Source organism: Canis lupus, chromosome 5, assembly GCF_003254725.2.
Source record: "Canis lupus dingo isolate Sandy chromosome 5, ASM325472v2, whole genome shotgun sequence".
NCBI lineage: Eukaryota > Metazoa > Chordata > Mammalia > Carnivora > Canidae > Canis > Canis lupus.
Window position 1 is genome coordinate 31,016,733 of NC_064247.1, and position 27,642 is coordinate 31,044,374.

Genomic DNA, 27,642 nt, shown 5'->3' on the forward strand with positions numbered 1-27,642 from the left:
CATTTGTGCACGCTGGACCCTGTGGTGGGGAGTGGCTGCTGTCAGATCCTAAAATTGGGGCTGCTTGTTACTGCAGCATGATGGGTGGGACCTGCCTGCTACAGAGGGCAGGTCTGGAGGCAGCCAGCCGAGATGGGTGAGTTTGCTCTAAGGTGGAAGAAGGAAGCAGGAAGGTGGGATGAAGAGGGCATGGCAGCTGCTGGGCTGCGGGGCTGAGAGGAAGCTGACCAGGGAACTCCAGAAGTAGCTGTCGGGTGAAGTGCCGCTCACCCCGAAGGCAGCCGGGCATCAGGACGGGTTAGTAAGGGATGCCTGGGGCTGTCAGAAGAGTCTGCATGGAGGGTGTCTGGAGGCTCCTGGAGGAGGGCAGGTTTGGGCGACCTCCTTCTGGAGAGCCCACGACAGGCTGGAGGGCTCAGCCCTGAGCTGGCCCAGAGTGATGTGCTTGGGAATTCATTCATTCATAATTCATCTGTTCCTTCAATAAACAGGCTGCCTGGTCTCCTGCCCACTGTCTGTGCCCCCAGAGGAGACTGTTTCTCCAACCTTCTCTCCCAGGACGTCTGCTGGGACCTCCTGACACTACTCACAGGCTTGCCTGGTGGCTGCGTTCTGTGTTTAGCCGATGGGTTGCACCTCCTCTCCCATCTCTGCTTGCCCCTGCGTGTCAGCCTTGTCCTGTCTGTCCCTGTGTGGTCACTGATCCTTCCCTTGAGGATGAAGGTATTCTCAGGTAAAAGCCACCTTGAGAGGAATCTGGGAGGACCAGGCCCGTGGAAGCTGCAGTTTCAGGCAGCAGGGCTCAAGGTGTCCTCGCTGTTTGCAGGTGTGACCTTCATGGTCCCCGCATTGACTGTTCTAGCTGCTGCCACAAATCCAATTTCAAATAATAACATTTATTTGAATATCATGGTCTCCATCTCTGACTTCTGTCCCCATGACTCCTTCATGCTTGCATTGACAGCATCTCCGTTCCCCAGGATGGCCTTAAAACGGAGTCAAGTTCTATCACATCTTCTTCCCAGGGGTGGTAAATGCAGCAGAACAGAAACCTTCGTAGAGAACTTTTTTTCATTTTTATTGTGGAAAAATGTCTGCAAAATTTCCATGATACAGGGTGCTTGTTATTAGCCAGGAATCTTTATTATGAGGATTTTCCCCCGTAGCAAAGTAGGCACCAGCAGGAGTGTTTTCTGAGATTGGTGAACCCTGAGGTCAGGAGATCGAGGGGAGATGTGTCACTGGAGTTTGTCTCCGGTGGAGCATGGCGAGGGGCATTCCTCTGGCAGCATCTCAGAGCCACCCTGCCAGGTGGCTTGCATTCCCGTCTTGGAGCCATGGCCTGCTTGGTCACCATCCCTACACCCCCAGGCTCTCCCTTTCCTTCTACTGTGTTGGGATGTCCAGGTGGGGAGCTGGGGTCCTCTGCTGGGCTGTCACTGACCCTTCCCTGCCCCATGGAGGGGCCGGTGGTCACAGTGCACAGTGGCCCTTTCCTGGGTCCCCAAGGGCACCTTCCCTCCTGGAGGCCTTGGAGAGCAGTGCTCCTGGATTTTTTTTTTTTTTAAGATTTTATTTATTCACTAGTGAGACATACACACACACACACACACACACAGAAAGAGAGAGAGAGAGAGAGAGAGAGAGAGAGAGAGAGGCAGAGACACAGGCAAAGGGAGAATCATATTCCATGAATCAAGCCTGACGTGGGACTTGATGCCGGGTCTCCAGGATCAGGGCCTGGGCTGAAGGCAGGCACTAAACTGCTGAGCCACTCAGACTGCCCCTCTTGGATGTTTTACATCCAAATTAAATTTGTGCTGATTTAATTAGAACACATAATGACTTCATCATTCCCACTACTGGGTCCTGAGCAAATGGCTTCTCTCTGGACACGGCTGTCCTCACTGCCGGCCGACAAGCAGCAGACTGGGCCTTCCCTGGTCAGCCTGTTGGCTGAGCGGTCTTGGAGTTGGAGGGCAGAACTGGAATCCCGTGTCTGTCCTGGCACAAAAGGGAGACTGAGGGCCAGAGAGGGGCAGCACACTGCTGGGAGCCACATACACGGGGCATCTTGGGACTTGGTGAATGAGCCTCTGCCGGCTACCACAAGACCCAGGGGGTCAGCCCAAGGCCCCAGAGACTGTAACAGCACCACCCCTCTGGAGCTGGATGGGGCCTGTGCCAGATGGAGTCATAGCCTACCAAACACGCCGCATCCTAATGCCCCAAACTGTGACCTCCTCACTCTGCAGAAGGGACTTTGTGGGTGTGATTGAATTAGGTTCTGTGGGGAGATTGTCCTGGATTGTTCGGATGGGCAACAGGTGCTCCTGAGGACCCTCCTAAGCGGGTGAGTGGGCAGGAGGGTTTGTGTCAGAGGAGGTGTGATGAGGGAAGCGGAGGTGTGTGCTCACATGTGCATGTGTGCGTTTGCATATATATGCTGGCATGTGTTTGCTCATGTGTGCCTGTGTGCTCACATGTGCCTATGTATACAGGTGTGCTCACACACGTCCCTGTGTGTATGAGAGCAGGAGGGAGGGAAGCAGAGGTGGAGCTTCTCCTCTGCTGCTTTGAAGGTGGAGAAGGGCCCTAGAGCCAAGGGCAAGGTGCTTCTGGACCCTTGATCTTGCCCAGGCCGTCCAGAAGGGATGCGGCCCCTGACACCTGCATTTTAGAACCCGTGTCTCCAGAGCTGAGAGAGAATAAGTTGGTTCTGCTTCCAGGTGCTGAGCGTGTGGTGACTTGTTTCTGCAGCTGCAGGAAGTCAGTCCCCATGGGTCACGGTGCTGACAGTGGCCTCAGGCTGACAGGGTGGTGGTGAGGATGGGGGCTGCGTCTTCAGGCTGCCGCCACACACGGTGCTTTTCCTGGTGCTTGGAAGACAGGCTCATGCACTTTTTTGGGTATCCAAATCAATCAATAAGTTAAAGAATAAAAACAGCTAAAGAAAAAAAAAATCAAGTGTATCTTTTGGCACAAAATGGAACTTGTAAAATCTCCAAGCAAAAGTTTTCATTCAAATGCCACCGTTTGGTCTGAATATTTAAAAATATCCTTCCACTGTTCGTATCCAGTTTCAGTCTCTTGGAAGGAAAACCAGATAACAAAATTAAACAAACAACTGCCTTCCTTGGCATTTGACAGCTCTCGCTGGCTCGTCATCACAGGCAGACCTGGTGCGGTTCTTTCCATCGTGGACAGAATTTCCGTGAGCATGGAGGGATGTGTTCTTGAGATCTGCCCAGGCCTAGACCTGATGGAAGCCTCGCCTCGCCTCGCCTCGCCTCCAGTGTGGGAGTCCACGCTTACTCACCATGGTACCCGGCGCAGTGGGTGGTGTGTCACCCATGCTCAGTGCATGCTCTGGAAAGGGTGTCTGGTGGTGTCACAGTGCCTCAGCCAGTGGATCCGACCGGCCAGGAACGACATATATTTTCCTGGAGACAGGAGTGCCTTCCTTTGTTGAGGAGTAGATGCTCTCAGTGATATTCCTGGGATTGCTGTTCTCTGGTTCGTCCGGGCAGCAGAGGTTCTGTGTGTTCAGAAGGGGTGTGGAAGATGATCTTGGGCTGATGGTGAGCCAGGGAGAGAGGGCGGGAGCACCCACTGCATGAGCATCCACTGCATGAGCTCCTGCATAGGCCTGATCCAGGACTTGTGCAGGGTGCCTGCAGTCCCATGGCTCAGGGGTCATTATTGAGCACCTCCTGCATGCTTGACCTAGGCATTGCCTTCAAGGGCTTCCTTGACTAGAGAAAAAAGCTGACCTTGAACAAGCCAGGCTGTGGGACCGGCTTACATAGGACTGTGGGGCCACAGAGAAGGGAGCCTGGTTCCTGACACTGTGATTCTTGGGGAGGACAGGGAGGAGCTGGACACTGTGACATTCCAGTGGCTTCCGTGGCACAGGCTGGGATGCTGCTGTGGGCCTTTCCCGCCATGTGGACCCTGAGTCTTCTGCTCCTGAGAGGATGACCCGCAGGCTGGCAGGACCAAGACCAAGAGGTCGGTCTGGGGCTCCGGGGTAGGCCCTGGGGACTGTGGACACCAGCACGGTGCTGGGGCAGACGCCTGGCAGCACTGAGTGCCTTCCCTCATTTCCCTCCCTGCTTGGGGCCAGTGTCCCCCCACACAACCAGGATGCCCGTCAGATCATTGCTGTGGGGAGGGCTGTGGCATTTGTGGACGCTGCTCACCTTGGCAGGGCTGAATCCTTGAGCCAATGAGGCCACATTCTCTCTGGTTTCCATGCCATCCCTCCCTGACCTGAGCATGTTCCTGGGGTCTAGGAGGTGTACATGGCCCTGTCGCTCTGTCTGCATGTTGGTGAGCTCCTGCATTGAGGCTGCAGGAACACTCATCATGTCACAGCTGAACAAACACTCCTGAGAGCATCATGGTCAGAGGGCTAACTTCCCATGGTCTCCAGACTCCTGGGACCTTCCTGTGCAGGAGGAGCAGGGAGGCTACACATCGTGGATGGTGGGGGTGCTGGATCAAGTCCTTCTCAGGTGGCATCTTTATAACACACAGAGCTGTCCCAGCCCCTGTTGCATGCAGGGCAAATTCTAGGTCCTTTGTCTTCACAGTGAAGACCCCTTTCTTCTGGGACAACCTCTTCTCCATGTTCCCTGCTGACCACTGCCTATTCCTGCACCCTGGGGTGTCCCCCAAGAGCTGTGTGCTGTAGAGCTGCTCCACGTGTGCCCTGCTTGGAACAGCCCCCAAACTTTAATTTGCACAGGAAACCCCTAATGATTCTCTGCCAGCGCTGTCCCCAGGGCCAGTCTGTCTTAGCGCTGCTTGTCTGTCCCCAGTGAGAACGCGTCGCATCCAGGAATTTACCTTGTAGCCATCCCTCGATGCCCTGATCCCTCCCGTCTCGTTCTCACATGCTCTGTTCTGGCACAGGGATGCTTGGTGGATTCTCCCCTCCCCAAGCTCAGAATTAGAAGAGGGGGACAGGGTGGGATGGGGAACCTCCGACGTCCCTGATGGTGGACTCAACAGAGTTGGGGGCTGGCAAGTCCCTGCTCCCCTCTAGGCCAGACCTTGGGATTGCCTGCCTAAGAGGAATGGTTTTCTCAAGTGGACCAGTCCTTGCAGATGACAGCGTCCATGACTTGGAGAGGGTCAGAGCCTGGTGGAGAAGGCTGTGGGGGATGAGAAGATGACCATGGTGAGTGGTTCATGATGCGATGGAGGGAAACAGAGGCCCCTGTAGAGACACGCAGTTGGGGCCGAGGAGGTTCATTTGAAGTATAGAGGGTGGAGATCTTCCCGGTCAAGGAAGCTCAACTCGAGTCATCAGGGAGGGCTTCCTGGAGAGGTGACCCTAAAGCAGAGTCTCAAAGAATCCATAGTCAGTGAGAGTTATGCGAAGGGAGGAGGTGGTGTGGGTGTGATATTTGAAGAAATAGCTTACCTGCAGATTTTGAGGCAGTGTGGTGTGTGGAGAACTTACATGTCCTGCTGTGGAGCCTGAGATGCTTGCTGGAGGGCAGCTGCAGAGGGGTTGGCAAGGTACGAGGGGATCCCGTCAGGTGGTAGTCCAGGGAACATGCTGGGAAATTCCATCTGCAGGAAATATGACACCCAGTGCGACCTGAGGTACCCCCGGCCGTTGCCGAGAAAGCAGGCAGGACCACCATGGACCTGAAGGCCTGGGCCTTGTTTGTGACCTGGGGCTGTCCTGAGCCCCTGGGGGACTGAGGGTGGGAAGGCGGGGGCCTGTGAGCCGATGCCTGGAGCTGTGTGTGTAGTTCTACGCGGGTTACACAGAGGGAGCCCCTGAGCCATGGCTTCAGACCCAGAGTCAAGGCAGGAGCACAGACACCGACCCCAAGCCCCCATCAGGCCGCAATGTGAGGATGTGCTGTGTGGGTGTGCTTCGATCACCGGCTCCATAGCCAGAGTCCTAAGTGCCCCCTGGAGCTGATGTTCCATGGCAGCCACGCAGTGTGGTCTAAAAGTCAGAGCACATGATGGAAAATCCTCCGTTCACTGAGGTTCCCATCCATCTGAACGTGACTGTAGTTTTCACACGAGGTAGAAGCCACAGTAGTCTCCAGCCCCTTGTCTCCGGCAAGTGTCCAGGGCTCCTGCCTTAGCATCCATCTTGTTCACTTGCACCCGTCACACCTGCAGGACGGGTGCCCAGTGGGGCCATCCCTCGATGGTCCCTAGATGTGAGTCACCAGCTCTGTGGCCTCTGGGAGGGCGAGGTTTGCCGGGATTGGGAAGACCTCTGGAGAGGAGTAGTTTCCGACCAGGAGCCCACAAAAGCTTCACAGGCTGTTGGGTGTCCAAAGTTATTTGCAAAATGGGGGGTGTGGGGGGCGTGTTCCTGTTTCAAGGGTGCAAGCTCACAGCTTTCTTCAGAGGGTCTGAGGGCCTGTGGTGCTTTGGGATGGGGAGCAGAGAACAGATGTGGAACCCAGCCATCCCTGGAATAGATCCTGCCCACATCCCTTCCCTCGTCTGCTGGAAAGCCATAGTCAGCTGTGAGGTGGGCTGGCCTGAGCCGGGTGAGGGAGGCCTGTGTATGGTGCCCACTGTTCTGTACCCAGAACCGTGCTTGGCTTGTAGAGCGTCCTTGAGTGACCAAGTGGGCCCGAAGGTTCAGGTGGTGGCGAGGGAGTAGATTTCGGGGATGGTGGGTGGGCTGTGCTCCTGCTCCGGAGGTGCCAGGCCTGCTTTGATCACATAACAATGGTGATGGTGAGCTGGGCCCCCTGGGGGCCCTACCACACAAACACTCCCACAGATCTTCTCAGACTGTGGGAGAAAGCCAGGCCCCGGGATGGATCTAGAAGGACAAGTAAGAGGCCATTGTGGGGGTGCTGACCAGTGATATGCCGTAGGTCTTTCCTCTTGAGGTCAGCTCTTTCCTGGAGCTCCAGGGAAGCACCTCCTCCACATGTCCTTTCCCCACTCTGTGGGCACCCGAGTGGATGAGGCAGGCAGGCAGGTGTGTCTCTGAGGGATGGGGCCGCATGGGAGGTGGTGACAGCGAGCATTACCCTGGCTCTGCTAAGCTCCCTAGGGCAGGATGTCCCCAAAGAGCTGCAGCTGGAGTGTGCTGCTGGGGGCCCCTGGGTCCCTGGGAGGAGGGAGGAGTGCAGACACACTGTGTGCTCTCCTTGTGGGCGGTCCCTATGCGGTGACTGCCTGGCCTGCATCACTCTCCGTCCCAGAGACACCACTCTATCAGCCAGAGACCAAGGACATGCAGGAGTCAGAGTGGCTGCAAGGGGAGGCGGTGGGGGAAGCAGCATGGGGAGGTGGTCAGGAGCCCCATATATGGCAGAAGAGGCAAGGGACAGATGTCCCTGCGAGGAAGGACTCGGCCCTGCTGGCACCTTGAGTTTAGCTTCTGAAACCTCATTTTGGACTTCTGACCTCCAGAGCTGGGAGAGAATGAATGTGCACTGCTTTAAGCTGCTGAGTTGGTGGCCCTTTGTCACAGCAGCCCAGGGAGACCAGCACAGAAGTGGTCAGGGGCGGGAAGCTTTCTCTAGAAGGAAACCTCATTTCAGTAAAGAGGGAGGCAGCTGCCCGTGCTCGGTCACCACCAGAGTGGCTTCAGCCAGGTCGGGAACATACTGGTTAATCGTGGAGGGAACAGGCCCAGTGGAGGGAAGTGGTCCAAAGCCGCGCCTCTGCCAGGATAAAAGCCAGGATCTGACCTGGGATGTGCTGAACCTCCAGGAGCTGCCAGATAGTTCATCCAGAGGCTTGGTCAGCAAACAGGTTTGCAAGTAACAGGCCCAGGTGGTGATAGACCTCTAGGCGGGGTGGTAGGCAGAATGATGGTTCCCACAGGGGTCCACATGCTGACCCCCGAGGTCATGACTATTTTAGGGTACATGGTGAAGGGGAATCAGGTTTTCATGGACTTAAAGCTGTGAACTCGCTGACCTGAGGATGGGGAGATTGTCCTTGATTGTCCGTGGGCCCAGGTCACAGGCAAAAGGGGGAGGCGGAGAGCCCCAGAGAAAGATGTCACTGTGACGACAGATGCTTCAGTGCTGCCTTTGAGCTAGACAGGGAAGGCACAGGGCAGATTTCACAGCCTATGGAGCCTGGAAAGGGCAAGGAAGCTTCCAGATGGCAGGCCTCCCTGAGGTCATGGCACTGGGGTTGAGCCCTGAATGGCACCCAGGAGCTAGCTCTGCAGGGTCTGAGGGAGGAGCCATCCGGAGAACAGTGAAGGAAGGACCTGGAAGGATGGCCCCAGGACCAGATAGGGTCAGTGTGCAGAGGCTGGCTCCTCACAGTGTGGTCCAGATGCCACCCCCATCAGCATTGGCTGGGGGACAGTTCAACACACATACCCTTGTCTCATCTAGACTTGCTCAGTCAGAGCCCCAGTGGTGAGTCCAGGGATCTGCTCTCGGCAAACACTTGTTCTCACAGTAATCACACAGAAAAGCAAACATGTAGTGTAAAAGTTTCAGGTTTCTGAACTGCCTCGTCACCCTCCCTGGCTTCGATGTGTGTGTCCGCACAACCAGGACACAGCCACAATACTGGGGGGTTAGGGACGGTGCGCCTGATCCCGGGAGCCAGTGCCCCTCACTGTGTCCACAACATGCTTTGCTCCAGCGCTGTGTGCTGCATGGAGCTCTCCCCATCCCCACAGCTCCCTCAGTCCGACAACTCTTCAGCCTTCCCCTGAGGTTGCCAAAGGTTATAGGACGTGTGCTGGGGTCCATCTGTGCCACCCCAAGACGAAGGTCCGTTTATGCATTGTTGGCAGGAGTAGTGCACATGCTTCCATTTGTCCCACTGCTGGAGGTGGTGGCTCCGGTCCCCATTAGGATGGCATCTGTCACGCTTCTGTGGTGAGGCCATGCTTCAAAGGGTGCAACTATTTCATTCCTCATCACATTTTCATTTTTATTTGTATATCTATACGAACTCATGCTTTCCCGTCTTATTCGATAGATTCTAACCCGTCATTGCCAGCATTCAATTTCATACTTACATTATTGTATTTGATGGGGCGGGGGGGAGCTCTGTGTCCCGTGGCCCCTCCTGACTTGTCCCCATCATCCTACCAACACTTCCTTGCTTCAGATTCACCTAACCTCGCCAGGCCTGGGATCAACCCTTTCTCCGCAGGGCCCTTTCTTCTCATAGTGGAAGTGGTATTTAGAAGCCAATGTGGAGGTACTAGATGTGTTCACGGCTGTTAGGGTGTCACTGCCTTCAGGTTTTCTGAAAGGACAGAGCTGAGAAATGTATGGAGGATATCATATCACGTTATATTACGTATTATCGTCATCTCTGTATAAGCATGTGTGTCATATGTGTGAGCATATGTGGTGTGTTCTAGATATTGTAAATCACGCTTATACATGCACACACATGTAGACACAAACTATGCTTACACTCTTGTGTCTGTCTCTAGATACCAGAGGCCACACATTCACATTGACACATCTGTTCAGGTTCAACATGGGGTTCCACTGATGACACACTTGGTGCATTTGTCTCCTAGGGCTGCTGTGACAGAGTCCTGTGCATGGGGTGTGAGCAGCAGAAGCAGTCATTAGCATCCCCTGCTTCTGGAGCCTAAGGCCAGGGCAGCAGGGCAGGTTGTGGCTGAGGCTGGGAGGGACAGGCTGGGAAGGACAGGCTAGCAGGGACAGGCCAGCAGTGTTCAGCCCCCCTTGGCATGTAGATGCTCAGCCAGTGTCTGCCTTCAAGCTCTCTGTGTTCAGGTGTCTCCTCCCAAGGACATCAGTCACACCGACCCAGGGACCTACCCGCTCTGCAGCAATCCTCTTTCCAAGTAAGGTCATGTTCGGAAGGGCTAGGGTTCAGGGCTTCAGCATATCAATTTGGGGGTGACACATAGAACCATAACACCTGGCTTCTGCTGCTCTTCCTGTTTGATCAGTCCTCCTGAACAGTACCGACCTTCTGTCTCAGCTGCCACCTTGTCCCCCCCACGGGACTCTCTTAACTCTCCTGGCTCTGGATTCTACACCACGAGTAGATGCCATGTGCTCTACTCGGGCTCGGATGGGGACGGCCTCTGGGGTGGCATCCTCCTCATCCTGCTCGGGCACTGACACCATGTCACTCTGCTCCCTGCCAGGGGGACACCCTGTGTGTGGCAGTGTTACCGCTCCTGGCCCCTGGTCCCTGCCACCCTGCATTCTGAACGTGCAGGGAGGACACAGGAAGAGGCAGAGGACAGAAGGAGATGGAATGTGAGTTTCAACAAACTGTCCCATGATTTGAGTGCACTAAAGCCTGTGATCCCTGGTCCTACAGTCAATAAGTGGGGATGTCAGGATGCAGGAGGCTCTCACCCCACAGAACGACGTCCAGCAGGCTGGTGAACACACCAGCTTGCAGTGTAGGGGTGGGGTCAGGGCCATGGTACAAATCTGGAAGCCACCAGCGTTACCTGTGATGTGTGACCTCGGATTGAGATGCTGGGGTGGGGACCAGGGTCTGGGGTTGGTGAGCACTGTCCACATGGGCTGGCGACAGGCTGCAGGCCATTACTTGTGAACACCCATCAGATAGCACCTTGCAGGATGGGAGGAGAACACGGACACCCTGGCATGTACCTGTCCCCAGAAGTAACTGCTCTGTGGGACCACCACCAGGCCCATGGCAAGGACCCCTGAGTTGAGGAATGGAGTCCATGCCTGGCGGATGGCGGGTTCAAGTTCTGACTCAGCCCTGGACTTTAGAAGCTCGGTGCTCTCCAACACGGCGACTCCACAGCCCTGTGTTCATGGCTGCCCTGCAAGTGCAGGGCACTTCAGGGTTACAGGTCGTGCCAGGCCCTGACCCATCCAGTCCTCACACGTGCCCTTGGAGGGCCAGAGACGTCTGCAACCGATTCCATGGCCAGGGAAACAGCTCCATGCTGGATTGCTGGGGCAGAGTGGAGGCAGGACCTTGCTGCCAAAGCCACAACCCTCTGACCTGTCCAGATCGCGCCGTCCCCACCACCGGCCATGGATGCTTGCCCCCAGCCTCGGCTCCCCTGCTGTGGATGCTGTGCTCTTGCTGATGAGCCAGCATGCTCCACTCTTTCCTACACCCCTGCTGCCCTCAGCCCCTTCTCCTGGCCAGAACCTGACCCTCTAGTTCTGCCTGCCAGATTCACAGCTCTGGGCTCCCCTGGGTGCTCCCTGCATGCTCTGCCTTTCCACCTGCCCCTTTCTAGGGAGGCCTCCCTGATTGCAGCCTCCCTGAACCGCCATGTGCCTTTGAGCACATTAGTCTGCCAAGTGCTCTGCTTGTGACAGTCCCTCTTACCTGTCTTGTCTGCAGTGACTCTCATCTCGGGGTCTCCAGGCTCCAATTTATCCTCTTTCCTTGATTAAAAGACCTGGCTCTGCTTTCTCTGAACCATAGAAGCAGATCAGTCCAATGTGGGTGTTGAGTCACAGACTCTTGCAGACCCTAGAGGTCATGTGCTTTGGCCTGCTGTCTGCTGTAGGCACTCTCTTGGCCCCGCTGGCCTCCAGGTGTGCACGGAGGCTGTCTGTCACACATCAATTTGTAGGAAGTCCACAGACCTCTGGTCCTCGAGGGGACGTGTGTGCATGATCCGAGTCTCAGTGCTGACCTGACACGTGCCCCTGTTACCCCCAGACCCTGCCCATCCCCAGAGCATTTGGAGGCCAGCTTCCCGGTCCTGGCAGAAGCCTTTGAGGGGACGTAGGGGTGGGTCTGCTGGAAGGCACAGCTCTGAGCTGGGAAACACTTATGCCCAGCCAGTGTGGCTACATAGTCACCAGACCACGTCATTCAGAAATCCTGCTCCTTAAAGGCTCCCTGTGTAGCAACCCAGAAAATGCTGATCCACCACATGAGATTGTGTTTTATTTTTCTAGACAGGAAACGTGTTCTTCAGTCACATAGTGACTGTCCTTGACATAATAATGAGGGAATGCAAATTTAAAGCAACCTGGGGGGCAGCCCCGGTGGCCCAGCAGTTTAGTGCTGCCTTCAGCCCAGGGTGGGATCCTGGAGACCTGGGATGGAATCCCATGTCGGGCTCCCTGCATGGAGCCTGCTTCTCCCTCTGCCTCTCTCTCTGCCTCTCTCTCTCTCTCTCTCATGAATAAATAAATGGCATCTTTAAAAAAAAAATAAAGCAGCCTGGGATGCAGAGAAACCGTTGTTGTCTGGGGGGTGGCCGCACAGGAATAGCGGGACTCACTGTGGACTGGCTGGGCCGTGTCTTCATTGAATTTTTTTTTTTAATTTTTATTTATTTATGATAGTCACAGAGAGAGAGAGGCAGAGACACAGGCAGAGGGAGAAGCAGGCTCCATGCACCGGGAGCCCGATGTGGGATTCGATCCCGGGTCTCCAGGATCACGCCCTGGGCCAAAGGCAGGCGCCAAACCGCTGCGCCACCCAGGGATCCCGTCTTCATTGAATTAACTGCTGACAAGGACTGGAATTTACCAAATTAAATTTTAGTGAGTGATTTCTGTTCATATAAATGGCAAAGATTAAACCTCTGTGCCTGTGGTAGGGGGGTGTGGTTGGGCTGATACTTCCAGGGCTGTGCCGCAGGGTCAGGCAGAGCCAAGGTGCCTGCCGCGCACTGGAGAAAACCGTCCACACATGGGAATCTGGAGACCCCGGCTCTGGATCAGGAAGGCTGCTGCTTGACCCCCAGCCTTTCCTCTCTCTGTCGAGGACGCGTCACCTATAGCCTACCTGGCCTCAGTTTCCCCATCTGTAAAATGGGCATGACTGGGGCCATTCACTGATGAGCAGTGGATGGAGTCTGTGAAACATCTGGTTACTGCCTCAGTCTGTGTGGGTGTCGCTCTGCACCCGCTCTGCAGCCCCTGCCTGAGGAAGTGGAGTGAGAACAAGCCAGAAAGAACAGTAATTATAATAGATGAGAAATAAGAAAGGAAGCTGTCCTCTGATGCCCTACTCCTCGCCAGGGCTGGAGATGGAGCCCGCCGCATGACACAGACTGCACTCGACTCCAGCGCACCTCTGGAAATACGCTCCCCTGGACTCAGCCAAATAGCTACTTAATCCAGTGGGTTAGTGGTCAGTTGGGCTGGTGAATGACAGCCAACCAGTTGCTGTGACGCTAAAGCCATAGATGGAAACAGAACATTTGGCAGCTCTGCCCTTGGTGAGATTGAGGAAGCAGTGATAAGAAACAGTGTTTTCTGACCTGTGAGCTGCACCTGTGCGCTAGACAAGACCTGATGAGGAGCATCCACCCTCCCCACATTCATGGACGCTTCCTTCATCCCTGAGCTCTGGGTCTGCCACGTGCCTTCCTTGGGATGTGGACAGATCCACGCAAGCAAGGACTCAATGTGCGACTGTGCAGCTGGCTGCTGTGCCCTCACCCTGACATGCTTCCCTTCTGTCCCAGGTCAGAGACAAACGGAGTGGACCAGCCAGCTTGGTGGCAAGGAACTCATTCTAGGGAAACCCCCAGTCTGAGGCAGAGTGGTCGGGCCCAGCCCAGGCAGCCCCAGCTTACCTGCGGGTAGGTGGACAGAATGGCTGAGATCTTTGTGGCCAGTTGTTACACAGCAAGAACTGACTGGTACAGGGTGCTCTCATAGCCACCGGCTCATCCAGTCTGCAGAAAAAGCTCCATGATATGGATAGTTTAAGTGATTGTACTTCTCTCTTCCACATGAGAAAACTAAGGGTCGGGGAGAAGAAATGACTTCTCAAGGTTATAAGCTGGTCAGAGAGAGAGAGAGAGCTCAGTGCAAGGTCACATGCTCTCTTCTCTGTAAGTCAGTAGCTTCTCTTGGGAGCCCTGGGGGTGGGGAGCCCTGGATTCCAAGGGTAGGGAGAGGCGTTTCTTCACCTCCCATTTTCACCAAAGCCAATCCATCAGCAGGGCTGGCCCAGCTCAGTGGCCTCCCTGGGAGCAGCCCATGATTGGCCTGTGGCTCGCACCATGGCGTTTCCTGTGATCTGGGTTTGTGCCAGAATGTCGCTGGGCAGAGGCAGAAGGCAGTTTGTTGTGTACACATTTAACAGGCAGTAGTGCCAGCAACTAAATGGGGCATCACTCCTGACAGTGTCGTCAGCTCCTAATCAGTGTAATTCATCTTGTTGAAATGATGTCATATCCCAGCGGGCATGGGCCTTCAGAAATACCAGATCCAACTTGCGCAAGGCCAGAGGGGTCTTCCACTGATTCTGACTCTGGAATCTCAGGATTGTTGATGCCCACTTCAGAAAATGGGAGGGAGTGCGTATAAGACACACGGTGGGCATGCCACGGGGCGTCTGGTATGACTTGTCCTTCATTGTCATGGGGCTGAGCCAGCCGTATCAGACATCTTGCCCCTAGAGCAGCCAAGCAGGGGTGCTGGCCAGAACAATGCCCTCCCCGGGCTTTCTGCTGCTTTGTCATTGCTGTCTCTTGAACAAAAGCCCTGTGGAGTGTACAGAGGCATCTTCCAATGCAGTGCTCCCACTTCCTGCAGATAAGGTAGGAGGAACCCTGGTACTGAGCTGGTGCTTAGTGGAGGAACCTTCCAGTGGGTGCTGGGAGTGGCAGCATCACATGTTTGGTAAAACCAGAAATGTGGGCCTCGCCCCAACCCCTCTGCTTCCTGACCTGCGTATCAGCCACTAAGGTGCACTGTCTGCACCCATGGACCAGTACCCTACGGAACACATGTTTCTCCTGCCTCCTCCATGTTGACCTCTGCACAGGGGCCAACTTAGAGTACTTAGGTCAGAAACTAAGGGTCATGACCCTCCTCTACGTTCAGTTGTTGGCACTTAGACTAAAGTCCAAACTCCTGCCCCCCCGGCCTGTGTATGAATGGAGCTCAGCCGGGGAAATAGACTGTGCTGGAGGGATGTTAACAAGACTTTCATGCAAGGAGTGTGCGGGGAGCCTGAATCACTGAAGGGCAGCGGGGAGGTAAGGTAACCCAAGAGTAGCGGTGGCAGGGACCCACGATGGTGCTGGTTGCCAGAGTCCAAGAGCTAGGGCCACCCATGGGCCCAAGGCAAAGCCCCGGAGCAGATCCCACCCATAGCAGAGCCCAAGCAGAAGCACCTTTTTCTTCCTTTCTCTCACCTTCTGACTTCTCCAGCTGGAAGTCTGCTCTAGGTATCTGTTCTGGAGAGGAATGTATGTGGGCCACGGGTCATGCAAGCACGTGCTGTCACAGGAAGAGGGTAAACCCACTAGATCTGGTGTTCAATAGCCGGCCACACAGTGAACCCAAAACTCAAGTGGAAACAACAGGCCTGTCCCTTGGCGTGCGCCGTAGCACCTGGGCCCCGAGCTTGTCCTGCTCAGTGTGTTGGGGCCACCCTGGCTTCCCGGCACTTGGCATCCTGCTGAGTGGACCATGGCTGGGGCATCTATGGTTTCGTAAGTTGTTGGTGGGCTGCCCCCGGGAGGCCTGTGCCCGTGGACATGTGGCCACAGGTTCAGAGAGTTGGGCCCTGTCTCCACACCTGCCTGGAGCTTTGTGTCTGAACCCTGCGCAGGAGGCCAGGGGCTCTGTTGTGCCAGTGGCTGCTTTCTTTGATTGCAGCAGGATTGGGCAGCTAGAGGTCTCATACCAGGAGAAACTGCCTTTCACAACCTCTGCAATTTGTAGCAGATCCTCATGTGTTCCTGGTTCTGCGGTCTTTATTGGCCACATGTCTGCAAATGCTGTGTCTTACGATGCCTTCTCTCTTCCTGGGACTCTCTCCTTGGCACCCGATTTCCTCTCCGAGTTGGGTCAGGTCTCAATTATTTCTTTGTATCTTCCCTTTATCTGTTTCGCTATTTTCATTCTTCTCTCCTTTTACTGAGTCATACCCTCAAGTAACATTCTCAGGGAAGACTCAAGGAGGTCAAGATTTCTGGGGCCCCATTTGCAAGCAGCTCTGCTCTTCGAAGGCCTGATTTACAGTACTCACCCTGTAAAAGGTCAGCTCTGGTTTCATGTCTGCTTCCCCGTGGGCTGTGGGACTTGGTCTTGCTCTCCTATGAATCTTCAGCCCTTGGGACGAAAGGATGGGGGTGGAACATGGGAACGTTGCTCCTAGACCCCGCAGTCTCCCTGTGTTTCTGAACGCATGGTGCTGGCTGTGCCCAGGGTGATCCCAGGCTCTGCGGTGTGAGTCAGGCTCTGGGTAGGGGGCAGGCCGGTGGAGGAGGACTCTCCCCAGGGAGCACCAAGAAGACTATGACTCATGCCTCCCTCTACATGGGCTAACTGACACCATTGTGTCCAGTCGCTGAGGATGGCGGGGATGTGCAGACACAGAACCAGCCGATGAGGTGCAGTGCGCTGAGGGGGACAAGCCCTGGGTTTGAGTTCCAGCGTGGTCACTTAACATCTGTGTATCCCTGGGTGAGTCAGTGAACCTCTCCAGGCCCTTACTTTGGCCCACTGAGTCAGTCTTGTGAAAACCACGCACTTGATGAGTCTTTGTGCAGGGAGACAGGCGAGCTGGTGGTAATATTCTGGGGAGTTTGCATGTGCTGCACAAGGTCATATCTGTTTCACTGTCATCTCATGGAGACCTTCCAGTGATCTCGGACAATATTGTAATGTCCCTGCCAGGGGAACAAACCAGGACCCATCAAGGTTGAGGGTGTGACCAAGGCCCACCGCAGAGCCTCAAAGCCCTGTCTCCAGGGTTGTGGACTGCCCTCCCTGGGCCACGAGCTTCTCTCCCAAGGAATGGAGATAAGCAGCTGCTTGTCTGGAAACCCCTGGGCATTAGGCACTTCCTAGCTTCTCGTTTTTTCATGCAGATGGTTTGCTGCTGGCTACATGCCATCTTCATTCCCAGTGCTGAATTCCATGCCAAAGGGCAACATCTTAGGGAAATAATTTAGCCTCCCTGGGCCTTGGATGCCTTAATAATTTTCGTGGCCTCCTTTCTTTGGGCTCACCAGAGTAATTACAGGGCCTCCCTGAGACCACAGAGTTCAGCTTCGGGGTCATAGAGCCTCCAGCAGGATGAAGGGCTGCTTAGACACGGTGGCTCAGAGCTGGTGGAAAGCACACAACAGCCTGGTCCACTCATTTCCCCTTTCATGTGGGGACACTGAGGCTCCGAGCAGGCAGTGGCTTATCTAAAGTCACCAGCCACAGAGGTCAGACCAGAACTTGCCCAGCATAAATGGCCACCTTGTCACTGGATGGTTATCTGGGAATCTTTGATCAGGATCATGGTGTAAAATCCCTGGAGCTGTGACTTCTGCTCTGCAGTCCTCATGGTTTAAGGCGGGGTGGGCACACATTTTCTGTAAAGGGCCAGAGTGAATAACATAGGCTTTGCTGGCTGTAAGGTCTGTGCTGCCACTGCTCATCTCTACTCTTGAAGTCCAAAAGAAGCCACAGAGAATATAAATAAATGGGCATGGCTTTTTTCAATAAAACTATTTACAAAGACAGGTGGTGGGCCAGATTTGTTCTGTGGGCCATGGTTTGCCTACCCCTCATGTAAAGATTAGATTTGTCCAGGATCTGGCCTATTGTCCACGGGGCATCTGAAAAGTCCTCCTTTTGCCAAAAACCGCCAACATGATTGTCAGGGTAAGGGGGTCTCTGTCACGGAGACCAGAATCCATCTGTGAAGTGCCTGGCTGTGCCCCTGGATGTTTCCTTTATGGAGAGAACCTCCAACACATTACTTCTGTGAATACCTGTGGCCGGTGAGAAGAGATTTGGTGTGAGGAACCGCAGGATGTGGCTCCCCTTTCTGCACACAGGGTCCCCTTGGTGCTCCCAGAGCCTCTGTGCTTCTCCTCTGAGATGTCATCACGCTCTCTGGGACTGTCCCATTTTCCTGTTTGTCTGCACTGCTGGGCTGGGAGTCCTTGAAGACAGAATCCATGCCTGTCTGATGCTGTGTCCCTGAACCCCACTCGGGCCCCTACAGCATCCATGCCCAGTAAACGGTTGTTGAGTACATGGATGAAAGAGTGAACAAATGGATTAGGGAGTTAGGCTGGGGGTATTAGGAGTCTAGGGGGGCACTGGTGCAGAGGGGACACCAGGGGATGTAAAATTAGCAGGTCTGCTGGCCGAAAGCTCCTCCACCCAAAGCACCTGCTCCCCAGGGTGTGGAGGGCAGTTGAGGCTCCACTGCATCTTGACGCATCATGGCCAGGGACTAGGAGATGGATCCTGGCCTGACACCCACCCACCCCCATCCCAGTGCTTCTAGAAGGAGCCGCACAGCCAAGGAACACAACTAGAATGGGAATTATAGCCTACATGGGTTCGATTGTGTCCTCCAAGTAGTATGTGTACTGGAATCCCAACCCCCAGTATTTCAGCACATGACCTGATTTGTTAAGAGGATCTTGACAGAGGGAATCCAGTTAAAATGAGGCCATCAGGGTGGGGCCTAATCCAATATGACCAGTCTCCATACAACAGCTGTGTGCCAGCCTAGGGAGGGGCCTGGAGCAGACTCTTCCCCTCCATCCTGCATACCAGAGACACAGAGATGCCCTCCTGCTGCCTGTGCCAGCCAGTCTGTGATGTTGTCATGCAGCCTCAGCAAACTCCTGCAGGGCCCTGGGTTTTGAAGCAGCAACACAGCTGCCAGCATCCTTTACCTGCTGTGGAGCCCACAAAGTCAGGGCCATCGCCTGGGCCAGGACCCAGATGGTGTCTCCTTTCCCTCCTGCTCCCCATTCCCTTTCTTTTGGGTTGGGCGGTGTGATACAAACTGTCCAACATGGCATGTGGCTGCTTAGATATACATTAGTTAAAAAAAAAAAAAATGAACACCTGGACTTCAGCCCCTCGCATGCAGCAGGCTCTGGGTGATGATGCCGACCTGGCCACCCAAAGCTGATTGCCGAGAAAGGCTGTGTTTGCCTGCTGCCTGTCCATGTGGGACACCCTGCTTGGCTCGGGCTGCGCAGTCACACTGCGGCTGTCATGGGGCAGTGTTCTCTCCTGGCGTCCATGTCGCTCACAGGACCCATGGCCAGACACGTGTTTCCATCTGTTTTCTATTTTTAGGGGTTACTTTGTAAGATTTTACTTTGTTTTATCATTTTATGTATAATTACTTAAAATATTCACATGGTGCCAACACAAAAACAATAAAGCCAGGTTTATTCGAGGAAACTGACCCGCCACCTCGGGTGCGTGTTCAGCTGTTCTGTGGCTTATCCTTCCGTTGGAAAGAGCAAGCAGTTATATAGTCATCCCCTCCCTTATGTAAGCCGTGTATACTTGTTCTGCCCATGTTTTTAGTTTTTAGCTTAACCCCTCCACTCTCCCAGACACCATGCTGCCTCAGCCGACAGGCAGGCCCCTCCTGGCTGTGCCGCGTGTAGTGAGACTGCTCCTCCTTGCAGACCTTCCGTTGGAATCGAACTCAGTGACCTGTGGTTACAGCTGGGCTCTGGATCCAGGCCAGGGTAGTTTGCTCTGCTCTTGAAGACACTTGGTGGGAAAGGGTTTTTGAGGCTCTGCTGACACAACAGCCCGGTGATCCCTACCTTGCAGGAGCCCCTGCTGCTCGCTGTTGGGTGCCTTGTCCTGGACCTGCCTGGACGGGTGAGCCCCAGGGCTGGGACTGCTCAGGATGACAAGCACAGGACAGACTCGGGCTGTGTGAGCAGACAGAGGAATGGGCTCTGGAAGCGCCTTCTTGTTGATTAAAAGCCTCTCTTCTCGACCCAGGGAGCCTGTTATTCTGCTTCTTTCCCCACCCACTGGCGGAGGCTTGGGTTTGGTGTGTATTTCACTCACAAAAATATTAATTGCACTGGGTTCTTAGGCCATGATGCTCTATGAATCCTGCCTTTCCTGAGCTAATGGGGTGGCATAAATAACTCCAGGATAAGCACTTGGCCTGGCAGCCCCCACGTCAGGCTGGAGTTAATCAGTCCTATGCTGATGCATTGCTGGAGGCTCTGGGGTCGGGTCAAGGGTTATGCCCATCTGGGGCTAATTACCTCCACACACCGGCTGCTGCAGAGAGCCTAGTGCCCTCTGGTCAGAGGAAGGCAGCCCTGGGAGTTTAGGGCTCTGACCTGATGTCCCCATTGGCCCACAGATAGATGGAAGTTCACCCAGCTCCCAGAGTGAGCTGGGCAGCCCCAACCCTTCCTCTGGGGCCCCAGGGGTGTCCTGGGAGACGCTGGGGTAAGGGCAGGAGTCCTGTCTGTGGGCCACCTGCGCATGTCCCCAGCAGCGGCTCACCTCCCATCTCTCACCTGTGCGGCCTACTCCTGACCCCTATCTCTTGCTTGCTCTGATTCTTGGTTTCCTCATTTATAGGATTGGGGATGGGAAGGGGGAAGATGATGATCCTGTATGGCCCAGTATAGGACTCAAGGCATAACCATGAGTTAGCCTTAGACCAGGGCCTGGCCCATTGAAAGTGCTCCCATCTGTGGGGACTTTATCTGTCCTCGTGCTTGGGGAGCCCCATGGTGCCCTGGCCTTCCACCCAGTATGCCAGGAGGGGCTTTAGAATCATCCGGTCTGCCAGTTCCGCTAGGGGTTCTCCAGATCCCAGCATAGGCAGGGTTCAACCCTCAGCTCCTCAGACACTCTCAGATGGTAGGCCACTGCCTTCCTGCATTGCTGCAGGCAGTGGACCAAACCTGTTAGGCTGGGTCATCTCTCAAGCTGCCTGCTGAGCCCTCTGCACTAGGGACTTTGGAGACCGTGGAGAGAGGGTCTAAGTGCCAAGGGGTGCAGGACTTCCTCACTAGTGCATTAGACACCACAGTCTACAAGCCCTGCTACCCCTCTGTGAGACCCTCTGGGCCTGTCCAGAGCCCAGGGAGACCAGCTGGTCGGAGCCCTCCCCATGTCACAGAGGAAGCTGTGGCAGTTTGCAAAGGGGAGGCAGTTTGCACAAAGGCACACAGGGCAGTGGAACCTTCCTGTGGCTGCCCAGCTTATTCAGCCTCCCTGGCCCTAGAGTGACATGCTCCCAGCGCTGACCCTTAGCCTAGCAGCCTCTCTCAGCAAAGGCTGTGCCTCCCCAGCCTCAGATAGCTGAGCCCAGGCCACCTTCTGGGGGCAGGGGTAGCAGGGCCCCAGGGGCCCTTTATTCCCAGGCTCCGAGTGGGAGCAGGAAGCCTGAGGCTCTAACACATATTTATTTTCAGAAGTCATTGAGATAAATCCAACTCCCAGAGATCTGGGTTCAATTCATTAAGCCTAGATGATTAATTACAAGGCAATTAAATATCTGATTAAATTAATCCTAAGGTGTTTAAACATTGTTTTGCAAAGAATGTTTGCTCATTAATTAGAATGGCTAAATGCAGAATTAAGTAGGTATGGGGGGTGGGTCGGACAAGGGATGGGGGCTCCCTCGGAGGAGGAGGCTCTTCCGTGGAGTCTCCCGCTCTGTGTCCTCATTTGCAAATCTGCACAGAGCGGATGGAGTCTTCAGGGAGCCTGGGCAGGGCAGGGCAGGGTGAGGAAACAGGAGATCCTGCCCCACTCTGTCACATAAATGTGAGATTCCAAACACAGGGAAATGAGGTACATTGTTGTTGGGACAGAACAGAAGGGGCAGGGCTCTGGGATTTCAGAGGGAAGGAATACAGTTTACAGGAAGAGGCACAGATCAAATGTTTGCTAACAGGTGTTTCCTGGGCCGTCCAGAAATGATGAGATGCAGGGGACTCTGATCAAACAGGCCTTCTGGGCTCTTCTCACCCCTCATTCCTCATTCACGGCATGATGTAGCTATCAGAATAGAGCTCTTCCTGAATTTTTCTAAAATTTTAGGCAGTTTGAGGAAGGTCAAAGTTTCATTCTGAGTTTTATGAGCTTTGATTGCTTTCAACTCAAAATTATCTACATGCCAAAGTAGCCTATCTTGGGGCAATTCATTCTGAATCCCAGTGGTGATCCAGACAAAGCAGAGGGTAGAGGACACTGAGTCAAGGACGGAGCTGGCTCCAGTGGTGGTGGGATGGGAGCCTGGCCAGGGTGCATTAACTGGATGGGAAGTGAGGACACTGAGTGCAGAGAGTGCTCATAAACTTTGTTGGGGGGCCCAGGGCCAGAGATAGCAGGGTGGTTGGAGGGAGGTAGGGTCAGGGAATGACAGGATGTTTGAGAACAGGAATCATGGGGCGTGTTTATGGTATTGGCAGAGATTTTCTAGGGCGTGAGACCTTGGTGGGCAGGTGCACTAGCTGGCTCCTTTCCACAGGTTGCATTTCTTCTGCTTTCAGGGTGTTGGGACCTCTCACTGCTCTGGTCAGCACTCATCCTGGGATGGGGTTGCCTGTGGGACTACCTGGGTGGGCAGCTTGGAGCCCCATCTGCTGGGGGTGGGGAAGCTGCAGGTATAGCTACTCCAGCCACTGGGGGCCCATCGGAGGAGCACTGGCAAGGGGGATGGAAGTACCGGGTTCCCCCCGCTTCTGCACTTGCTGGCTGTGGGACCCTGGGCTACTCACTTCTCAGACTCTGGCAGCGTGCCCACTTCCCCTCAGGGAGGAGCATCTCTGCACCAGGTGTTTTGTGAACTAGCCTCTCAGCTTTGTCCACAGCCCCACCTTCTGGGCTGATGTTCCTGCTCTTTCCCTTCATTCTCCAGGGCTCCCTCTGTTCCTCCCTCTTAATCCTATCCCCTGCAGCCTCCCCCTACTCAGAGTGGGGTCAGCTGGCCTTCTCTCCCACTGGCAGCTCCCTCACCTCGCAGGGCAGACTCAGCCCCTCCCCTCAAGGGCGGTCTCTTTGAACCCCTGGGGCCTCCAGGCAGTCAGAGTCCCAGGCCCTCTTGGCTGCTCCTGAGCACCCATGGGCAGTGCCACCAGACTTTGCACCATGCCTCTACAATGGCATGTCCCTTACCTTCTGTGCCCACCCACCCATCGCTCTGCTCAGCATTTGGGTCATGGAGAGGATGGTGTTGATTTGCTTTGTGAGAATTAAAACAAAGCAGGGTGGGGGCAGTGAGGGATTCCCAGCCCCCTACCCAGCCTGACAGCCCCACATCGTTTACTCACCCAGAAGCTTCAAATTACTTAAAGCAAATGCACACTTACTTCCTGCGGTTGTAGGTGTTTGAATTCTCTAGTTCAAGCTTGAAAGGAGAGGAGATTTCTTGCAGGAAGACAGCGTGATGTGGTGAAAAGAACTTGGGGTCTAGAAACATACTGGAGTTCACTATGGAATTTTTGCCCTGCTGTTTCTTTTTTTTTTTTTAATTTTATTTATTTATGATAGTCACACACAGAGGGGGGGGGGGCGGGGGGAGAGGCAGAGACACAGGCAGAGGGAGAAGCAGGCTCCATGCACCGGGAGCCCGATGTGGGATTCGATCCCGGGACTCCAGGATCGCGCCCTGGGCCAAAGGCAGGCGCCAAACCGCTGCGCCACCCTGGGATCCCTGCCCTGCCGTTTCTTAGCTGCATGTGTTGTAGGCAACGTGTCCATTCATCCATCTGTAAAATGGGGGCGTTAGCAGTAGCCTGTCAGCCTGCCCCATAGGTCAGACATGATTTCAAGCAAGGTATCTGCAGGGACGTTTTGGAAACCTGCATCCTAGGGATGGTAGGACAGGGAGGTGACTCAGCTCACCCCAGGCTGCCCTCATAGCTGCAGGAATGGCACTTCCTGGGATCCATCCTGTGCTCTGCTTGGGTCCCAGGGAGCACTGAATGTTCTGGCTAATTGGAGCAGAACAAAAGTCTCCCCCAGTGCAGCAAAAAGAAAGCAGCTGGAGAGGATGGGGGTGGGTGCTGCAGATTCCTGAGGAGGGTTGGTGGCTGTTGGTGGGGGAGCCAATAGGAAGCCAATAGGGAGTCTCCAATATAGGAGCTGGGATATTGCTAAGATGAGGGGTTATCTGGGTGCAGAGAGTGACATTTTCCTTTGCCACTTGTACTTGGGCCTCGGTCAAATTTTAGTCCTAAGTGCCTAGTTCTCCTTTCAAAGAGAGATCATTTGCAGTTAATTCTCTGGTCTTTGCAAGTGTGTTTTTTTTTTCTTTTTCTTTTTTTTTTTTTTTAATTTAAAGGTCACTCTCAGAGATGCCTGGTACTCCCTGTTTCACCACTGCCATTGGAACCAGGTGTCCTGAAGTGCTTAGAGGCAGAAGGAATTCTATCTGGAAACACCTTTCATCTGCCTGTGTTTGCTGGCATTGTGGAGGAAATTTTCAGTGCCCTTCAGAGTTCTTCCAGCTGCCCTGAGCATCAGGTTGACATGAGATAGACCGGAGAAAGTCAGACAAAAGTTTACATACACACATACCTCCTGAATACATGGGAGAGACCCAGAAAGATGGGGTAACTCCTTGAAATGGCTGAAGCTGTCACCTTAAATACCATCTTCAGCTAAAAATGAAAGAGTAGGGAGTGAGGAGTCAGCTATGGGAGGTTGCCAGGAAAGCATAGTTAACAAGGTTGAGGCCATCATGCAGATTTAAGTCTGTGCCTCCTCCACCGATAAGGGGTCTTAGGGTTTATAGTCACCCCCTCTTCCCAGCACAGTGAGAGGGACACCCTAACAAATGGAGATTCCCTTATGCATGGAAATGTGTCTTACAGAAGGACAATTCCTCTTTCAGAACTCCTCTTGGGTCTGCATTTTCTTACAAATCACTGGCTTAAAATAATATTCCAGAGAGATATCCTCTGGGGAGGCAGAGTTTGCTCCCCTGCACTGGTCTTCACACAACCATGAGCCTTCAGCTTTTGTGAACCAAAACCCACCTTACGAAAGGGAGGACTCGATCCAACAACATAGGAGTGGGAAGTGGGAGACCTGGGTTGGGGCCCAAGCTCTGTACCTGGTGAGAAATTTGCATGATTCAGTCAACACCAAGAACAAAGTAGTTGTAAAATCATCCCCATAGCTACCTGAAAAATAAGGTGGTAACATTTAACCATGAAGTAAAACTTAAGAATGAAAGGACTCTTCACTAGGATAAAGCAAAAGTAGAAAATCAGCACTGGTAATATAGCTTCAGAATTAGGACCAAAAATAAATTCCTGTTATCGCTGCACTGATGATTAATGAATGATAATGAATGAACATCCTGTCGGGCTCCTAAAAAGATTTAAGGTAGTTCAGCTTGATCTTGTTTGGACATTCTAGTTAATTCAGTCAGAGAAGATAGATAAACTGGGGGGGAAAGACAATACACGAATCTTGGTGTGGTTAGTGGAAACAGAAGAATAAGCAAAAATTGAGAGTTTAAGAGGGAAGATGAATGCAAAGTGTACTATACATGTTGATCTTCCTGAGCACGAGCAATAGCTGGCAAGTATAATGAAAAAGTCCATTTGTAGCAGAAACAGGTGATCGACTTACTTAGGAATAAACATAATATACGCCTGACCTCTGTAAAGAAAATTGCAGATCCTGCAGGGTGGGGACAAGGTGAGAAACAATATATCCCACAATGAGTGCATGTCCTATGGGGAAAGTGTGTCAGTAGCTTCATTTGCAAACACAGCCTCCCTCGAATCAATCCCAAGCATATTTTTCTGAACTCTGTGGATTCTGGAGAAGCAAACAGATGAGGATTTCAAAGAATATTTGAAAAATAAAAAGAGTAAGTTAGAAGGCCTCACCTTTTCGACATTAGAACACTTTATAAAATAATAATTAAAAAATAAATTAAAAATGAATGATGTGGAGAAACTGGATAGCATGGAGGAATTTTAATTTAGACAGCCCCCATGCCAAAACAGACAGCTGATGCCTCAAAGAGACAAACCTCTTTTTTAAAAAATAGAAAAGTTAGCACATAATGAAATATTTATCATTCTTATGAAGAAAGACCTCTCTCTGCTTTGAAGCAATACAAGAAACCACAGAGGGAAACAGGGACAGTTGACAGCAAGAACAAAGCAAACATTCCTGTATGCAGAGAAAGCAGGGACTTGAAACGCTGTGGAGAGGAAGGTGGTGGCACTAGCTGGGGTGTGTGTGTGTGGGGTGGTGTTAATAACCAGGCCAAACAGGCATGCATTATAGTTCACGAGGGAGAAAATGATCATCCCGTAGCAGGTAGGCACCCTGCTCACAGGGGCTGCTCCCTCAGGGGAACTCCAGGGTACACAGCACTGGGAGAGCCAGTAACCCTGCTGCTGATCAGGGTGGTCTCGGGGTGCTGCGTGCTCCCTGCTAAACCGGCAGAAAGCACCCCCCAGGACTTGCGCATGTCACAGGCCACCACGGCAAGGTTGGGGTCAGGGCATGGGATGTGGGGCTCTGGTGAACTCAGTTCCTCTCAGGGGTCAATGTCACCACTCTGTAAGCAATTGCTATGCAGTTTGGGCAGAAATACCCATCCTCTGGCCTAATCAGTGTACCTCTGCAAGGAAAAAATTATCCCCCCGGAGATGTGCAGTGTGGCATTCGTCATACTGACAACTTGGCGGTAACTGATACACCCAGTAATGGGGGATTGTTTAGTATTAGGGGCATCTCTGTGTGTTATCTTGTGCAGCTATTAAACTTGATTATAGGGGTGCTTGAGTGGCTCAATCGGTTGAGCTTCTGACTCTTGGTTTCCACTCAGGTCGTGATCTCAGGGTTCTGGGATCAAGCCCTGTGTTGGGCTCCCTGCTCAGCAGGGAGTCTGCTGCTTCCTCTCCCTCTGCACCCCCCCTCGTGTGTACATGCGCTCTCTGTCTCAAGTAAGTAAATCTTTTAAAAAGTTTGATTATAAAACCTATGTGGAAACATAAAAAATGTTTATTAAGTGTTGTTAAATGGACAGACCCCCCCCCCCATGCAAAATTACACACATACTACACTTGCAATGAGGAAAAAAAATGCATCTCTCTGGACAAGGGCAGAAGGAAGTGGATACAAATGAGAGTAGCTTTGTTAGGGTGTTACTGTTGTTTCCCTTTTAAGCACTGGTGGATATCCCCCAAGGCTGGTGGGGTCTTCCCACCCACAGGCCCTTCCCCAGGCCCCCCGGGCACCAGTTCCTCAAGGATGGGCCCTGCCTTCTTTCTCTAACACAAGTGTGTGTCTACACCCCACCCCGGATGTGCACAGCCAGGCCAGCAGCTTCCTGGGAGCCCCAGAGTCCCCTGTGCTCCCAGCAGCTGCGAGGCCTGCAGATCCCACCACCTCTGTAGGATCTCACTATCCCCCGAGTCATTGCTGCAGTTCCCAGTGTGGCCAGCTCAGCCACAGGGCCAGAGTGGTCAACCCTAGAACCAGCAAGGAGCCCCCTGGGAGCCAGGAGCCGACCACCCACGGCTGTCCTGTGGGTTAGGCCAGCCCTGAGAGCGGGGCCCTACCTGAGAAGAGCACCAGGCCGCCAGCCCCAGGCCTGCAGGTGCCAGGGGCTCCAGGCTGGGCTCTGAGACCTCCATGCCCCTACCATTCCAAGAGCCGCCTGAGTGTGTGCGTGCATGAACCGGTGTCCCCTTCTCCTTTTCATGCCACATTGCTTGTCTCCTCTGTCCTGGCTTCTGTGGGGCCTGCCCATAGGCCTCAACCATTAACCCAGAGCTTGTGGTCCCCGCCCCTCCCTCTCCAAGACTGTGTCTAGGGCCTGAGAGCCTCTTGGTATGAATCATATGGATAAAGGAATAACCACCAGGTGGACAGCACTTTACAGTGTACAGGATGCTTCCATGCATACTTGTCTGTGCCCTTTATTCCCACAGGACAGTCTCTGCTCCCAGCTGATCTAAATGCTGAGACT

At 53.6% G+C, this 27,642-nt stretch overlaps 1 long non-coding RNA gene across 7 annotated transcripts in view; it reads left to right on the top strand.

The window, feature by feature from the left end:
- LOC112669131 (uncharacterized) overlaps positions 1-27,642 on the top strand; it is a 66,206-nt gene that overhangs the window by 28,173 nt on the left and 10,391 nt on the right. For 5 of the 7 annotated variants that reach the window (XR_007410715.1, XR_003142085.3, XR_003142083.3 and 2 more), the window contains one exon: positions 492-4,005. The exons of the other annotated variants lie outside the window; for them this stretch is intronic. This is a non-coding gene — a long non-coding RNA (uncharacterized LOC112669131). Of the gene's footprint in view, positions 1-491; positions 4,006-27,642 lie in introns of those variants that run through there. 7 annotated transcript variants of the gene reach the window in all.